The 20,949-nt window shown below is 25.8% G+C and overlaps 1 protein-coding gene across 3 annotated transcripts in view; it reads right to left on the reverse strand.

Annotated features, from left to right (window-relative positions):
* The window catches only part of LOC113547851 (carbonic anhydrase-related protein 10), a 103,297-nt gene that overhangs the window by 58,872 nt on the left and 23,476 nt on the right, over window positions 1–20,949 (reverse strand). The window lies entirely within an intron of this gene.

Below are 20,949 nucleotides of genomic sequence, written 5' to 3' on the forward strand. Positions count from 1 at the left end.
ATACGATATTATTTAAAGAAATGTCAACCAGTATTCCCACAATAGTTTTCTCTACTAATAATCCGATCAAATTTGTTAATAAATGAAAAAAATAAAATGAATAAATAATTTAAATGCTATCAATATTTGTCATCTACGATGTAATATTACTATTTATTATTATTTGGTAATGATAATTATATTATGTGTAATGTTTATTATGTAATATGATTATATGAATAATATATATACAAACTAGTACAACATATCTAATGGCTAATATTCTAGAAATAATGAATTGATTTTTTTTTAATTTATAACGATACGCACAAATTATTGTTAAGTATTTTTGTAGCTTAAAACTTGAAAATAAAAAACCTGCTAAATTTAAAACTTCAATAATGAAAATTAAATAGAAATTATATTAAGACTCTAAATATATTATTAGTAGACGTATGTTCATACGCGTAATCGACAAGGTCACAATAATTTTACGTTTATCTACTATTCAATTACCATCAATAATATTATCATGTAGATTTTTACACTACTTAAATTAAATTCAACTGTTGTAGATTAATAAATAGAATGACTGCCATCCATTAGAATATGATCAATCAAAAAATTATTTTAAGTTAAACGTAGTTTCACGTTTTACGTATAACATATATATATTATAGATTCACAACGATATAATTAAAATTAATGTTTTAAAAATGTTTTACAATGATGTGTCTTTTTTATGTGTATTTGAAGACACTTTTTACAAAAGAAAAATAATTAAGTCTTCAACTTAAAAGTTGGTTTAACATTATTAATTGGCTCTAGTTAGTACTTTAAATAGTCAAAATAAGTAACTAATTTTAAATACTTCTCAAAATAATCTAGATTAGCAAAAAACGGGAATTTTCCCGGAAAAAAAATTTTCTATTAAATTAGTTTTATATTGTTGTTTTAATTCAAAAATGAATAAGATTCTTATTATTAATAGACCGTTTAGGATATTAATATGTTACCGCGCTTGCAGAATTAAACGTCATACAATCGTATAAATTAATAATAAACTATGTCTTTGTTGTGCATCTCAATTCTGCAATACTGTTTATTTTGTATTGGAATTCTTACTATTATACTTTTTTTTTTTTAAAATAGTATACAATTTGAATGCAATTGTTGTTTAAATCTCCATGTTGATAATTACATTTTGATGGGTTTATGACTTATGTGTACCCATTTTACTGATCATAAATAATGTGCCACAAGCAATTGTATAACTGATCAAAACTATGGTCGTTTTGTTTTAAGTTCAATTATGTTTTTTTTCAATGGTTTTCACTTCGAAAAATAAACGCCTTCAGCACCAAATGTGTTTACGAAAATTGTTTTATAGCTAATATAAAGAGAAATGGCTATAACAACTTCGTAAATAAAATTAAATTTGTGAGTAATACATAAAATACATTAAATACAGTTGGCGCTGAACTAAAATAATTTAAATAATAAATGATTATCATCGGTTATGCACTGTTAACAAATATTGCACAAAAACTTAATTTCACATAATTTGATGTCATTAGAAAACAATATTTTAGAAAAAAAAATATACTTTTTAATATTTTTTTTTTTTACAATTTTTTTATTCTTTTCTTTTTAAATCACAATCACTTATATATTTTCAGTTTTGCATTACCGAAGCAGAATATTTTTCTAAATCTTTCGATGTGATTTTAATAGTCAAATTTCAAATGAGTAGTAAATTAGTTATTAGTACTTAATGTTCAGATAAGTTTGATTAGTGAACAAGTATTTTTTTAGGGTACTCCTGTGACACTTGCACCGCTCATCAAATAATTCATAAAAATAGTATATAATGCTAAAAAATATGAAAATATTGTTTTGTAATAACGTACAATTGCGTAAAAAAAATATTTACAAAAGTGTAAACGTTATTTGAAATATTAAGTGTAGACACTTTAATAGACCACCTTGTATAGATATCATACATTTATATATCGTGTAATGTTGTTAAAAATGGTATTAATTATTAAAAAACGCTATAAATTATTTAAGAAAATATCAGTCACAAAAACCTGCTGATAAAGGACAATGTATCGAGTTAAAAAAATGTTATTGCATGACGACGACGACAATAATAATAATAAAACGTAATACGAAGGTAATCTATGATTCGGAAAATCTCAAGTCTGATCGCCAGTAATACATCTATCACTGCTGCAGTAAAACGCTGTGCGGTCGTGAACGTGATGTTCGACTGAGCTCTTGGCACCGTGAAATTGAATTGGTCCGTTTGCATATTATTCATATACATATACTTAAATATATCACACAAATATATACACACACACACTCGTCACGTCAAACCTTATGTCAGCCTGCAGCAATGGTAACGGTGATGCGACTATCCGTATAACCTACCTGTTTCTCCTACACCAATTTCGTCGTACTCTCTTGCGCCTTACATTTCGAACCCCTCCCCCTATGTCACACGACATGCATAAATATATTATAATATTATGTTCAAATAAAGCAACCGTTCGAAGGGTAAAACGCGTATTATAATACGGCGTGCGTGTTCTGGACGTGGGCTCATGACGGCCGTCCGATTCGCAGCGTGCCACCGACGACCGACTTCCAAGCCCACCGGGACGATTGAATCACAATCACCGACACACCCCCTGCAACTTAAAATATAATATAACAGCATTCGGAATCGGTAGGAAACTGTATTAGTTTTTGTTTTCTATGGAAATTTTATTCTTCGACGTTTTTGCGGCGGGACATGGTCTACTTCTTTCGGTAACGCGTAAACGTCACCTTTGGTTACCACAGTATATACGTTAACATGTCACCTCTTTTACAATGATTACTAATGATGATAAGACTTTATGTATATATTAAAATTATTTTGTGATCACAAGCCAATACCGATTTCAAGCAATGTTCATTACTATTTTTTAATAATTAAAATTCTGATTTTTGAAATGTTTAGTATATATTATACTTAAATACTTTATTTTCAAATACTCTGATTCTGTAAACCATTTAACGAATGTCATTAGATTTTTTTTATCAAACAATTCCCCTCTACACTATTTTTTTTAACTGTAATTTATTAAACAGATGATTTTTTTGAATATATTTTGTGTTTATAAATCATATTAAATACGATTAATTTTCGAGTTATTAACCTTCTAACCAAGGATAATAGTTCAAGATAATATGCTTATAAAATATAAAGGGTATGGTAGTTTTAAAATTATAATAATATTTAAAAATTCACTGAATATAACAAATACTATATTAAATATTAAATTAAATTTATATTTTATGTTATTTTATGTTATACCATTATTAATCACTATAATTATTCACATACAATTTAATAACGCAGAAACTATACTTGTTAAGATTCGATTCATATACATCAACAATTACAAGAATAATACGACGTGTTTATTAACAATAAAAAATGTATTTGAAAAAAAAGATTGTATCGTCACAGAATACTTTCTAACCGGTATACGAAGTCTGTAAATATTTAATAAAATATGGTCCTTAAGCATACTTAAAAATTCCATAATATAACATAAATGCATTATAAGGATAAAAAGAGGGTTAACCCTATACTTGGTAAATTATCCTGTATATATTGTATAAATATACATTATACATAAATATATTAAAACATAACGTTAATGTATGTATGAGTGTATTTAACTCCTCTTTGAAGTTTTGTTAAAACCACTACCATATGGTGAGTGGAGTTGTTGAAACTTGAAAGGCATGCGAATACCTACACATATGAGTGTGTGAAAATGATTTTTGCAATCCTTGAACCAAATGCTATATACATCACTGGACATGCACGTATCTGATTCAAAAATATCTTCATATCCGACTGATATAATACGCTAAATTATAATAAAGGGTTTATAAAGAGAATGTTGGATTGGATAACGATATGACCACATGAAACGCGACGTGAATTGTTCTCATACGAATGATTCAAAACGATCTCTAAATATAGAAATGTATACGAATCGACCATTTAGAAATATTACCATCGTAGTGGTTGGTATGCAGCAGATTTGTTTGATATTCGACCAGACCGTCTATATTATTGCGTTATATTATTTTTCAGTTCAAATCGTATTCAAATATAAAACGAATATTATAGTATTGGCTTAAAACCATATCGGAACGTTAAAATGTCGAGTAACCCTACGCCAAATTCCCGACGAGAAAAGTATATAAACGACAATATAAACTTAAGTAGAAGACAATATTATAGCAGCTGCTACCAGCATGAACACTAATTTACAATGTTCATTAATTAAAAAAATATATTAATTAAGAGAGAAAATTTAAAATTAAATATATACTTTTATAGCTGTTTTGTTGTTTGATAGATAGCAAATTATTAAATCGACTTAAAATAAAACCCACATAATACTTATACAAAATAGCATACTTTTGAAATATTATTTACTTTTTTTTAGATGTCATCAATTCCTTATATATTATGTTGTTACCAATGTTGAATTCCCATATTTCAGGACAAACAAATATAAAGCAGTGAGTTCACTATACTTCACTGTGTTGTACAATGTTTTGTAAATTTAATACGTAGTGACCAAATGTTGGCAACACGTTATTAAAATATAATATAAGTAAATATATTCAACTTGCACGTCACTGAGATGTGTGAATCTTGATTAAATTTATTATTGATTAAAATATACTTTAAATTTAAACATAAATAAAAAGGTATAGTTATTATATTATATACAAAGAAATAATAAATAGATATTGTTAAAAATAATACTGAAACTTTTTTTCAAATGAAAACAATTACAAAGAATGAAGATCTTCTATAAATAGCTAAATTAATATAACTTATGTATAAATAGATATCACGACAGTATGGTTGGAAAAAAATTATTTATTGTTTGTTTGTCATACTATTTATAGCATATAATATACCGATTTTACCATTTTATAGTAAAATTATATTATTAGAATATATTCTGAAAACAACACTTTGAGTTACTAAAGTCAAAACATACATGCATGAAATCACGTCATTGTAACGAAGTATAGTTTAATGATTATTTACTATAAGTCTATAACAATGTGTATATTTCGCGTTTACAATGGCTTAATGAATAATGGTGCTTAAAATGTATTATAAAACCTAGATATGATACGTTGGTACTTAAACTATACACCAGATATCCCAAAATGTATTCAAGATCAAAAATCCCCCAGAATCAGCCGTCAGACCGTACCTGAACAATTAACCTCGCATGAATAATATAAACGTATCATAGTTTTATTACGTGATAGTTGTACGCGTCTTATTGAACTTGACATTAAGGCCTCTAGATCACTGTCACGTTAACCGTTAGCGTTGCGTAAATAATATTTTAATGGTTCAAAGAGTGACGATACTGTTTTAAGTTTCAAATAATGAAAACTAAAAAATAATCGCGATAATATGATGTGATAAATACTATGTGCTAAGTGCGTTAAAAATATACAAATACCAAATAATGTCAAACTAAAACATTTATACGGTTGGAATGTTTCGTTTTGTTTTTTTTTACTATTATTATTTTATTTTATTCTGTACATTACCCACCCGGAGAAACATTATAACAACCGTTCTCTCGTAACTTGTTATAAAAACTGCCACCGTGTAATTTCGTATAGTGAATATTGCTCAGGAAATATTTGTGTTTACGATATATACATCCCGACGCGTTTCGGCTTATATGGCTCGAAAAATAATAATATAATTTTGTTTATAATATACTTTTTTCTATATTCTTTCGCTGAGTCGAGTAAAATACGTTTGGTTCAGTTGAAAACAAAAATATTGAAAAATCTCGACCAGACCACGCCAATTACATTAATGTATATGGCGAAATTATAAAATTGCCAATTTATAATTTTTTTGCTCTAACACATTATTGCATTTAAACACAAATTCAAAATTTTTTTATTACAATAAGTTATTAGAGAAGTTATTACAAAAAAAGAAGCTATACTATGTGGTATTGGTATACCTACAATTATTAAAGCGAAACTAACTTGGTGTAACACGCTATACACTTTATTTGTAGCGATTATTATAACATCATTACAATAACTACACATAATGTGGTGAAATATTAAATACTTTGCTAAAATTTACGATTGGCATACCAAAAATCATCATTTCACGTTAACTTAAAAAAAAAAAACGTAAATTATATCACATATAACAAAAAATGTCCTATCCTGTCTTTTATTTATATTAATCATATGACAGCCATCAATATTTTTAAAAAATGTCGAGTAACTCCCAAATTTTCTGTATTTGCCTCATTAGTCACGTACATAGCCTAATTACTAGATTTTAGTAGTGTCAGTACCAATTTTCAATTTTGAATAAGACATTTTTTATTTTCTCTGTTAATAAATAAATTAAATAAATAAATATTTAATATAAATTATTATTTATCATAATATTAGATTTTAACTTGGACTTCACAAACATATTACACTATACATTAATTCACATTACATATATATATATATTATGTTGATAATACCTATACGAATGCACAGTAGATTTAAAAAAAAGCGTCGTAGGGGCGTGTGAAATACTGAAATTGTCGCTATCCGTACAAGCCGCCTGTAAATAATAAATATAGGTAATTCATGTACATCGTACCTTTACATGTAACCAGGCGCATAATTCTCGTTAAACGTGCGGTACGATTCGTCTGGTCTTCAAGACTCGTTTCACCGAAATTTCTTCACACTTTACAACACTTTATTATTATACACTTGCGAAAATCTATTTAGTTCAGAAGATCTCCGTGAGTCTGACAGAGACGAGGAAAAAATAAACGGCGGTGTTCGTTGTCGAACGACTAATGAAAAGATGACCAACAGAAAACAATTATGGTTTACTACGAGCACCTATGCTGTAAACAATAATATAAACGGTGGTTACCTGTCGCTTATGCCATATTTCTAATTTCCGCAGTTTTTCAGTTCATAAAACGCAGTAAATGAAAATAACGCATGGAAAGAACGTAAATTTATTAAAATCCAACGAGGTCATAATCTCACTTTTTCCAACCGTGGTATGCACAGTCAGTACTAACTGCTTACCAAATTATTGTTCATGGTATAGGTACTCATGGCAAGCTAGCGGCCGTGATATTTCCCGCGTATATCTTTATCTTATCAACAAATTGTCTAAGCCATTGATTCGGTATCGCACGACCGTTCGATTCTGACTATTATTCGTAAGTGCCTATGTATACTGAATGAATGATTATAAATATTGTTAACACTCATTCCGAAAAGTAATTCTAAGATTCATTATAAAACAACATTTATATAGTTTTGCCTACTTAATACTCTTATCGTTTTTTTTTTAAATTTGTATTCTATTATAATGTACTAATAATTAAAATCGTAAAGTAAGTCTATCTTCTCCAACCTGGCATTCCGGTCATTTCCTGTGGATTATGTGCCGGGTGGCATGTCAAAGTAGGATGCACAAAGTCAACTTTATTTTCATACCCATTTATTTACAGAGTTCTTGTATAGTCGCAAACGCCTCTACTACTGTTATTTTGAATTTATGTGATCAGTGAATTCCGCTTAATATGATCACATTGGTTCAGATAATTTTGATTCTATTAACCGGTTGATAACATAAAACATTTTTTTTTATTATTATTATTGATGGTTTTATATTTATACGTATAAAAACATTTAAAATAAAGTTATGAAACTATCTATTTTTTATTGTATTTGAGAATCTACTAATTTTACTTCGCATTGCTTTTTGATAGTCAGTTATTTCATTGTTTTTATGATTCTCTGATCAAGAGGCTGAATGAATGACATAGTATTTGGCAGTAAAAATTTCAAATCTCACAAATTTGTAAATTTAATTTACAGCCGTACAGTTATAGATAAGTAGTAAAATACGTCTTGGTTTTATTATTATTTATCCCATTTTTGCAAAACTTTGGTAAAAATTAGACTACTCATCCAAGAATTTGAACTAGCGTAATAATCGACAAATAATATCTTAACACCTCGAAAACAATGTAGATTTTTACTTTTACCTATAGTTAAAGGACGTTTTTTTATCCGTACCTGTCATGTTTGAAATATTTATAAAAATTATAAACGATTAGAATGTTCACAAAAATGATTCAATTATCCGGTACTTAGTGATTCTAATAAAAGATCAATTTAACATTAGTAATATAAGATTTTGTTTGGAATTTTTAATTTTCATTTCAATAAACGGTTGATTCTATAAACCAGTGATCACATTAAGCGGGACTCGGTGTATTAAAGTATAAACAGTTCGAAAAATATGTGAAAAAGCTTTAATAAATAATGGTGACGTATATGGCAATTTTAATATAACTCTGTAAAATATAAATATTACTAAGAATCTATATCATACTATACTGTACTGAGGTTTGTTAGTAACAACATTTATATTTGAGATATTTATTTAGAAATTAGAATTCATGTAGTTCCATATCAATATATCATAATATAATAGGTAGATTTAATAAATCCAATAAAAACTTTTAATAAAATATTCAGTATATTACTGTTTCACTCGATTTGTTGCACAACCAATCAAAAATTTGACAGTATTTTATCAGAGGATGTTTGGGTATGATTATTTCGTAAGTATGTGAATAACCTCATTGCGTCAAGTACTAAATGTTAAATATATTATAATATATTCTATGTTAAACGATTATTAAAGACTATTATGCTTAGAATATAGAATTTAATAACTTAAAAACAACTCGTTAGAATTTTAAATTATTATGCGATTTACATACAATTATCTGCTTAAATTGACAGCAAAAAATACAATTCTCATTTTGACGCTTTTTTTTAATTTTTACATTAAATTAAAATCTAAGGATTTGAAAATGTAGTTTTATTTTATTAACATATATATATATATATGTGTATTGGGTTATTCGACAAACATGTTTACCCCGATTTATTCCTTCAATAATATATTTATTGAAATTCTGGTATTTTGAATTAAAGATCAAATTTTGAAATTTTTGAAATTTTTGAACTATTTAAGGAGTACCTTGTAGTAATATAAACTTCTGTTTGATAACCCCATTTTTCACTTTAATTTATTTAATGGTTATTATTTTTTTAAATTACCTTATATATAATAATATTACGAATTTTTCAGTTGCTTATATATAATGTATACATACTAAGAATAATAGTCTTTTAATTTATTTTATAAACATATAAAATATACGCAATATTAAATCTAGTATTTTTTTATGTTTTGATAATTTTTACAAATTATAAATGTTGATATTAATTATCAACATTTACAAATCACCATATCTCAAATATCTTTCAAACACGTTATTATTATATATTATACTATTATTCTTAGTAGATACATAAAGTTAATGAACTTAAAAATTACTAGTTAAAAATGTGATTTGTGCGCGTTAATATTTTTAGACAAATTTCAAATAAATAATTTACAGTAGAAAAGAGATGTAAGTAGTATTTTGCTATCATATAAAAAGTTATACAATTTCAAAATTAAAAACTCAAATTATTATTTTGATATGTCAAACTTTTTAGAAAACAATTTCATTAAATAATTATAAGTTAAAAAGAAGGTTTTCGTTTAAAAACAAAAATTTGTATATCCACAAAACAGAGTATCACAAACTAGTAAAAAAATCTCAAGAATTCAAAAATATTTTCTTAAAGTATATTTAAAATTTTCAAAAATTAAATCAATAATTCCCGATTAGCTGCATAATTAGATAAAAAAAAATAGGGGTGAGTATACTTGATGAATCACAATATCACATACAAATTAATCAAAGTTTACATTAAAAATATTAAATGACTAAATTTAAATTAATTAAAATACATTTAAACATTAAAAATAGGATCGGAAGTTCGATAACTATATATTTTGTGTTTGTGTGTGAAACATATAAAGAACTAGTGGCATAAAGCCATAAAGGTGAAACGTTTTGTACCTTAAAATGTAACAGAAATACAAAGGCAGACAACTACATTTTATACAATTTTAAGAGTATTTTAAAAATTCAATAATCAGATTTTGAATATATGCATTATTAAATGATATTATTAAAATTGATGAGTATACTTGATGAATAATACTGTATATAACCAAGCAATAAGATGTTATCCGCTATTTGGTTCGCGAGTTTGATTTTAGTCAGAGAAACATTAGGTTGTTACTGCTAGAAATTACTGAGTTACACAACAAAATGGCTTCAATGATACAATAAATATACAACCACGAATAAAGATATAATTGTATAAAAAAATAAAAAGCAAACAATAACTGCGCGAAACCAATAACTATGACTGGCAGTTTAAGTGGCGTGCGCAAATGAGCGTGCACCGGGGGACAGTTGTAATTTAAAACCAAAATTACTCTAATGGGACCGAATCGCTGCGAAAATTATTACGTCCGATATCCGAACAATAGTTCATATTTCAGTCAATTAGTCGACTACATATCATAATGCAATGTATATATTAATATATTGATATAATAAATTACTATCAAATGTGATAGAGCACGCACGATAACAACATAATAACATCGCACAACTTACCACTACCTAGAACGAATATACCTCGACGAAACACACGATACGTGAATAATAATAATTATATTATTATAATATATTATAATAATTATTTATTTATATTATCTAGATAGGCGATTATTATTTACGTGGGTACATATACCGTGTGCTATAATAATATACTATAATTACATATATAGGCCCAAAACAATTATTACATGTGACATTGATGAATGTGCTCGTAGCTCTAAATTCCCGCTATCGAATGTTTGTCTAAACACGTGGGATTTAAGTCTTTATCTTTAATTGTATAGAAATAATAACAACAATAATATCCAGTAATGTTCCGTCGGATATATTATTACATCATAAAATAATATGTCATAATATTATGCTCAAATTATACTCTCAAGATTTACCCTAATTTATTTAAATTGTTAAATTATATTTGTAATCATTGATATCTCTCCTTCTCTAGTTAACTACAATAAAGTATCCTTAGTTAGACATTCTCCGGTTTAATAAACCTCCAAAAACAATTATAGTTAGTATAAGAACATCACTGGATATAAAGAATTATGCAGGGCAAGTCATTGGTTTTCCACATTTTCTTTTGTCAGCTGAACGGAAACGTTTTTAGATGATATAAAAACATCGTGTTATTCAGTATATTAACCTTAAAATAGTCATAATCATTTTACACAGGCGTGAGTCAAATATAACCTAATGTATGTACTTAAAAAAAAGTATGAATAAACTATGAATTTATAACCGGTGTATACTAAATACTTAAAAGAAAAAATACAAAAATAGATCAAAATAATTAGTGTTTAAACTATAAATGCATAATATATACGCGAATCACCATAAATGAATCACCATTAAATTCTCAGAGTTCTAAAGTTAATATAATAATACGATTATAACATAGCACCGTTGATTATAAATACCAAACAAATAAATAATAGTATATATTGTAACATATGTTATAACATAGAAGAACTAACCAATTTTTTTTTTTATTCGTAGGTTTATATATTTGAAAAAGCAATAGAGTTAAGCGAATGATTTTAATAGATATAAATACCATATTATAATATGACCTAAGTCCTAAACAGGTGCATCTGAATAAAACTCACATATACTTTTTATAAACATAATAACATTCTTGCACTCATAGAATGTAACCTTCTTATGGTTTTAGCAAACAACAGCATGAATTTAAGGAGTAAATAGGGTTGGGAAGATTTCATAAGTTGTTTCATAAGTCAACGAGAATCAAATCTAGTAGGTATGACAGAATGTTCAAAAATTATGTCGAAATCATAGCATGTATATAATAACAATAGTATAATATATTAATAATAGTGTATAATTATAAACTTACATAATATAATAATATATTCGATTGTAAAGATTCGATTAAGACAAACCTCAATACATGGTAAAACACGTGTACCTATAATGTGAATTACATTTTTTACACTTTTTAACGTAACTGTTCACCGATTAACCAACAAAATATTTTAGCGAAAAAAATTATAATAAAAACTACCATTTAATTGTTTATCAGTGAACAGATTATATGGGTCACGAATGTTTTAAATAATGATTGAAGATTAATAGTTGGTGAACTTTAGCATGCTAATGATATTGTTTCAGTGCCGGATTGGTGGCATTTTTGTTCACCCTACAAATGAAAATCGAATTTTCGATAAACACCTGTCGGTTTGATCAGGAAATACGAGGTCGTGGATTTATGTGGTTAATGATCTGTGAATAACGTTTTCAAACATAATAATAGTTGGTACATGCAATAATAATTCATCGGTTTGCTTTCGACGGTGCCCCGTGTTAAAAAGAGAATAATAAATTTTTTCACTTTAACCGCAGCAACAATGAATATTTACGTAGGTTATTGAATCCCTTCTTTATTCCTTTGGTCGAAATAAAAATAGGGAGAAACGCAAAGGACTGAAAAACGATTTGTATATAAATATACATAATATACATACATGGATATAAATGTAATCAATATTACAATGCCGAAAATGATATTATATGGGTTTTAAAGACCAAATTAACAAAACTATAACCGTAAAGAGAACTGTATTGTTATTGAGATGGTTTTTAAATAGGCAGCAGTAAGAAAAAGTTTAATAAAATCTATCGATTTTATATTTGAATAAATTATTAAAAAGCATTTGTGCGAATTCGTCTATTGAAATACGAATATAATATTAGTCTTCAACTATTTGGTATTTAAAAACGAATTTGAACAGGATTTTTCACCACTGCAGTAAATGTTACATTTTATATATTTTCAACCAATTTGAATATAGTTTAAAACTTAGATACCTTATTATATATACTTATCTTTAAATATACAAGTACACCAGAGTAATCATGAAATATTTATTTAAAAAGAATAAATATAAATTAATGTGTCATTCATTTAAAATGTATAATAACTTACAACTTATACACAAAAACCTTTCGTATGAATTGGATTTTGAAAAAGTAATTTTATTTTCAGAAAACCAATTAGTTCACTTTAAACTATGTATGTATTTAGTTAATAAGTTTTTTCACATTTAATTACTTTTCGTTGGTTTTTTTGTTTAATTATATATGTATACTTATACCCTATACACATATAATACCACATGATCAGTGATTAATTTTTAACTAATCTATAAGTCAAAACCTAGAAATATAGGGGTGTAATGGAAAGTTTAAAAAGTACACCCAAAGACGTTTTGTGCTTCATCTGATAGAAATTAGTTGCTTTCATTTAATACAGTAAGAAGAGGCCGAGAATTAAGACTTTATTCGACTGGAAATCGCTTGTGGGCTTTTTGAGTTGTTCAATTTGTACATCGTTTTAATTCAACAAAATCTGCGGTAGAAGTTCGGGTCTCAAACTTTGAAACTCGACATGCATGTCTAACTTAAAGACGTGCCTGCTACGTATGAAGTCACTGATAATATTATAATTCATAATTATTATAAGCCATAATACATGTATAGTTCGCCTAATTTGATGTCATGCATTTTACTTTCATTAATTTCATTCGTTTTATACATTATTTATTTATTATTTTTTAATGTCAACAGGTATACTTATTTAATAGAAAATAGATCATTCTATCAGTGATTTTATTTTATTCCGTAATATTTTTCAGTAAACTCCACACTTCCAATCATCTTATTTTATTGTGTCATTATTTTTAGTCTTTTATAACCATTTGGATTGTCATTTCACACTACAATTGTTTCAACGTATTTTGCCAAATGGATTTCATAATTTTTTTCATTTTTTTGCTCTGTTATAAAGTTATTATAGCTGATAGATGTTTTATTATTTTTTAGCATTCACTTTTTGTCAACACTAACAATTGTATAGTTCCTTATATTTTTTAATTAATTTCTGATGAACGAATTTTGCTTGACCTTAAGTAATTCCTAGTACTAAGAAATTAGTAATTAGGTAATACTTTTATATAGACTGAAATAGTCGTTATCAAATTTCACCAACTAGTATTTGAAAAAATGTTTTTCTCTATATTATTTAATTTTATATTATTTTTGCTTACTTATTATACCTTAAAACATATTTTATTAATATTTGTAAACCAATATTTATAGTTAGATGAAACTACACACTAAATAAATTATATTTATTAATTTATTTAATGTGGTTATGATAATTTTAAAACCACCTTCACTCATATTCATTTTGTATGTACAATTACATAATATATCATAATTCATATTACATATTTTCTAATAAATAGTATGTAGATAACTATACTATTACATATTTATTTATTGGGTTAGCTTTTATATAATATTTAGCTAGAGAATTCAAAATAAACATCCAAAATTAGTTTTATGATGATAGAAAATGTATACATTTTACATCATTAACGTTGATAAAATAATATATATATATAGACTTAGTGTAATATTAAAAATTGTTTTTATGTGTTTTGAACAAGATAAGTTTATAAAAATTTACAGACACACGTGACAGTTAATTTAAATCATACCTGGATTTGATTTGATTCGTTTAAAATTAATTGATACGTAATATAGACCCAATTATTACTATTATGTGTATCTCTTACAATCATTCAAACTTAATAGGGCAAAGAGCCAAAGACGTATAATAACATCCTGTAACTCTATTATAATATTATGATACTAAAAATAATAAATATATGAAAAAACCGTGGATTGTAATTTAATTATTGTATTTGATTATGAGTTTCTGAAAAAAACGAACATTTAAAACTGATACATAGCAAAATCAAATTTAAAGTTTTTCATTTAATTAATTTATTGTAGAGAATTTATTGTTTTATAAATGATTATTGATTATACTGGACGAATTGAATCTAACAAATAGTTTTACTGACGAAAAATAACACCATAGTAAAATCAATATTAGGTATTAGTATCAAAATATATTGTAGATATTTATAAAATATTCATATTACATCTAATATAGTAAGTATCAAATATCGTAATGAATTTAAACCAATAACGTATGACAACAAACAAGTGAGAATAATATATGCTGACGTACTAGAAGACATATAGGATAATACATATAATATATGATCATTGTTCATAAATACAATATAACTGCAATAAAATAAAATAAAATAATATTGTGTTAAATAATTGAAGTAGAACAAAGGATACAATAAAGTTACAGTAAAAGTAGTGATTTTTTTATCAGTAAATAGTTATTTTATCATTACATTTTTTTTTCTAAAAGATTTATTTATGTATAGTTTTAAGTCATTAGGTATTCACAATACGTCACAATCTATATCGTCGCCAGATCTCATACATAATTATAAACATTTATTAAAGATATTTTGTTATCATTTATAATTTTTATAATATTATACATTTATACTATTAAGTAGTTATTAACTAACATATATATTATCAAAAACGAATATGATCATCACAAAATAATTGATGTCGTCATTACTTAAACATATTTTTCTTTGACAAACTATAATAATGATAATATTTTATATGAATAAAAATTGCATTCAGTTGAATAAAGTCCTTTGATTATTTTATTATTTTTAAATCCAAAGCTCGTCGAACTGGCGTTATTAAAAAGGTTTTTCGATACGACAGTTATGACAGAGACTGGCAGGAGGTCGAAAAAAATACTAACTAAATAAATAACAATGTAGACATTAAAAGAATCAAAAGTGAAACACATTAAACATTCATGTTGTACTAATGCAAACGCAAATCAATGTGAAACATTCGTCATTCAAGGATTTTGAATATAATATAATTTTGCCAGTTTGAAAAATATCCTATTGTATATATCACGAACAGTTCCAACGACGGCAATGCCCAGAGTATAGATGGACGGTTGCGCTTTGCGGGTGGTAGAATCTGAATTTTATTGACCGTTATCTTAGAACCATTTAAAGGATCCACGTATATACGAATGGGTATGGTGAAAAAACATATCCTAGTAGTCTCATCGAACTTTTATGACTCATACATTGTTATTATCGTCAAAAAAAAAATAAATATAAGTCATAACTTTTGGCAGGGCATTGGAAACGTTTATAGCCAACGATAAAAATCGTTACTAACTAGACCATGTTTAGAACTGGGAAAGAAATATGTGGATTTTTGCTGTATTGACAAATCCAAAATCGTACATTTATTCGGTGACGCCTAGATAAATTATCGATAGTTGCGCGTATCACATATAAATAAAACGTGTTTTTAGTCGAAAAGTTGTTTTGTTTTTAATCGATTGTCTCAATATTAAATCAAATTAAAAAAATGTTAATTTTAACTGTAACGAAGGGTTTTTATTAATCAACGTAATATTTTATACTTCTATTATTTGAAATTGAGTTTTTAAAAACACTTTACTCTTTAGACTTTAACTATTATGATTCAGGAATAACATGCCATTAAAAACATAATTTCTAAATATAAGACTGCTAGGTACCAAAAAAATAATATTTATGAGTACGAGTGATCTTAAATGTATTTTCATAAATAAAAGGGATTCACAACTTAATAACCCATATCTGGAAAACATTTTATAGCTAGATATAAAATATATTACGGCTTAATTTAAAATTGTTATTAAAACGTTATTATGTAGGTACTTAATTTGTTCCAATAATAAAAAAAAAGAAGTTTGAAGCTATAAGAAAGTATCCTATAATAAGTTCAATAATCTTTAATAGAAAACCGATTTTATTAATATCAAAGATGATCCCAGCCATTAATTTAAAACAGTTTCAATTTAAACTTGTATTACTCCGACCACGCCAATAATACAAAGGTAATTTTTTATTATTTTTCATTTTTTTTTTTTTTTTTTTTTTTGATGATTTTTATGCATCCCGGACAGCGTCACCAGCGTAAAGTAAAATCGCAATTGTAAACATAACGGCGATGTGTGACCGGAATACATTTGCTGTTCTGATCCTTTTTGTAAAAACAAATACAATAACAACTTGGATGTTTGTTTATAATTTGCAGATCTATAAGTTGGTATGTTGACTTTGGCTTGTATTATATTTTTCTCAGTCGTGATTGAAAGTATAAGCGGATTATCAATCTATGGTACTTGAACGTGAACAAATTATATGTTACTTTTTATTCATAAATTTTCTATATTGTATAAATGTAGATGTATTATTTGCCAAGTTTTCGAATTATTTCATCCAAAATAAACAATTTTTACATATGTATACAATATACGTATATTAAAATTGTAATAATTGCTTAACGTTAACAAATTATAGTGTATTACACGCGTTCATGAACGCATAGTCACGATAAATTATTTTCTATTTTTTATTTTTATTTTAAGTTTTTCTAGTAACAATTATCTACTAACTATTTTAAACTCGAATGTATGTTTTCAACACCAAAATTTACGTAAATAAGCTAAATAACGGTGGTATTTTTCTTTACGAGCTATACAGGGATTTTATTGAATTATAAATTGGATATAAATTCTATTATACTTTATTTGAAATACAGATTAACAATCCTATCGTAGTTCAATCTTATACCGACAAACTTGCTGCAGGCACTGTCTTTGTAATCTAATGGTTCACCTCTAAAATAGGTCATAATAAATTCTCATAAAATAACTAACCCAAGACCTACTCAGAATTCTGAAATGAAAAACTAAATGAATGAAACAAGTATATTCAGTAAATTTAAACAAAACAATAGCAGTCTACTATCGTCTTATAGTATTCAATAGTGAGTACAAAAAGCCATGACCGTGATTAGAAACCTTAACAGTCCCGAAGCACGGCACGTCGGACAAGCATAAGATATGTTTAGGATTGAAAAGTAACAAGTACACAATTGTCAAGCAATTTACTGAAAGTACTTAGTTTACAGTCCGATTCTAGTAAATCAGTTCTAGCACAGTCGGGTGGTGAAACGAGTACGGCATTTTATTTATTTGTTTGTTTGTTTTTTTTTTTCATTCCACGGAAAGTTTTATTGCTGGGAATAAAAATAATGAAACTTCAAGTCACGTATCATTTTTTTTCTAATTATGTTCTCTCTGTAAATTTGCCAAACATATAAAATAATAAAATTGTAGTCGTTTTATGCTTCAAGCATAAATTCCACTATATACAAGCTCGACATAAAACTACAATCGCCTCCCCCGAACCTTAATAACTCGAAGAAGCGGGGAAAATCTAAAACTACATTTCTTTTGATATTATCTGATTGCAAACCAATCCCATCGTCAACGAGGTAATAAATTCTTAATGTTTTCACCGACCCCCGAATGAAAATTATTTAAGATTTATTTCGCACACAACGAAAAGTCAAAACTTCGTCATTAAAATGACCAAGAAGGTTTTGATACTTTTACGGTATTTTTATGACCATTCGTTAATAAAGTGAAAAAATAACGTTTATACTATTGACAATTAATAATTTTATTAATACTAAAACGTCAAATTTAATTAGCATGTATCAGCAGCACTGCAATGATATCGTGTTTTGTCGTAACAATAACGGTGTGGAATGTTATTTAATTGCGGTAGAAAAAGTTTTAGGTAATATAACTGTTGTATCCCATATTACATTTTCGTATTAATATTTGGTATTTGATGTGTATTTTGAATAATAACTCATTATGAAATTATTGAGTAATTATTTTCCTATCATTACCCTTTGTTATAATTTCAAAGTTTATTTATAATGGAAATTCACCGAGTGTATAAGAAAACTGCTTTGAAGTATTCAAGAACGTAATTGGATACGTCATTTAAGGCTAAAAACTTTAAATGCGTTTAATAAATCCACAAACCCTAGTCCAATACATAATACTTATAGCATAGTTGTTAATGACACTTCGAAATATTTATAAACGTTCTTCTTGACATGAAAATGCAAATTGTTTTATTTTTGTAATTCATATATTTTATACTTGTACATTATTTAAAATCATAGGAGCTTTTGGCAACTACCCACATTACCTATGTTTTTTTTTAATTTTTTTATATAATGTGTATCGTAGTTAAGTAGATTGTAAGTTATTTGTTCTGTAAACAATTTGATTTCTTTAATTTTCATTATTATATGCTAAATATTTTTTCCAAGTACAATATACGTATTAATAGTTGCACCTGTAATAACATAGTCATAGGTAAATCTATGTCAAATCTCTCCCATCTCTCTCATTGCTATTTTTTTTTTTTTGTTTAAGGTATACTGACTTGTAATAAAATTAAAAAGATAAAAAGGTAAGTATTATAATTAGGGTTATGAGTGTGAAATATTTCATATAAAATTTTCACTTTAAAGTATTTCAAACCTGAAGCTTTCACCCTTCAATGAAATATTGAAAAATATTTTTTTATTTTTTTTTTATAATTTTTGAGTTTTTTGGTATGTTTATTAATATAATTATAATTCAATAATTATAATGCAAATTATTCTATATTATAAATTTTCTATTTCTATTTTGTTTGAATTTAAATAGGTAATAAGTAAAACTATACAAAGGTTAATAATATAGATAAGGATAATTAATATAATAGTGCATTTGGTTTATAACTTTATAAGTTATAACTATTAAAATTTAAAAGTTATAAATATTTAATAAACCTATCTTATTTTTTATATCTTATAATCTAATTTAATTTCATACAATTTTAGAACCCTAATTGTAATATATTATAAAATATAAGATGATAAGTTATTTTAATATCTATTAATTTATTATTTTTCCTACGAAAATAATTCTTAGTCTACCAAAAAAATACAATATTATAATATATTTTAAATCTATATTTATTTTTTGACAATTGAGTAAATTACTACATTATCATTATCATGTATTATAGCTGTGTAACATTATTACGTATTTTACGTATTATTAACAGAATATTACGATGAAAGTTCATTTTCAAGTTTTAATGCTTACTAATAACTTTAAAAATAGTTTTACTGCTAGACATCACATTATCACATTATTTCAAATAGAGATAATGTACATATTATAAATCAACATTAAAATATTATTGTTATGTATCAAACATTCCCTCCTTTTTTCTTTTTTTTGTGTGTAACAATGAAAAACTATACCTATTCGTGTATGTTCACATTATCTTCACTACAGTATACAAAATTTACGGTACTTTTTGAATAAATCATTTTGTGAATATGATTTCAGGAAATAATGTATGTAATCAAACTATAACTGTCAAGCATAAAATACTGAACAAAGTTTTGATAAGATGAAAGGTGGTACCAAAATATTTTTTGGACTTGTGGTTAAAATTTAAAACATCGAATGAAATAACAAAAGTTGTGTTTCACTTGTATAGAAGTACTTTTACACCCCCAGAATAATAAAACTAATTTACACAGATAGTACCAAACATATCTGTTTCAGTGTTATAAAAGAATTACAAATATCGTATGTATAGCCAATATATATTTATATATAAACATATGAATTTATACTACACTTCTACCTTAAAAATAGTATATGATTAATAATACAATATGTATACACAATGAAAATTAAATTATCATAGAAATATATATTTTTCTAATAAATAATTAAACTCAATCATAAATATAATAGCATACAATGCATAGAATATTATTATAATAGTATAATATTATATAAAATGGGTTAATAATATTATATTGTATCGTTGAATAGATAGTTGGTATAATTTAATTTTTATACGTTATATTTATTAAATCTATTTATTGTATACATAATAAATAT

This window comes from Rhopalosiphum maidis, chromosome 1 (assembly GCF_003676215.2).
Source record: "Rhopalosiphum maidis isolate BTI-1 chromosome 1, ASM367621v3, whole genome shotgun sequence".
In the NCBI taxonomy this organism is placed as follows: Eukaryota; Metazoa; Arthropoda; class Insecta; order Hemiptera; family Aphididae; genus Rhopalosiphum; species Rhopalosiphum maidis.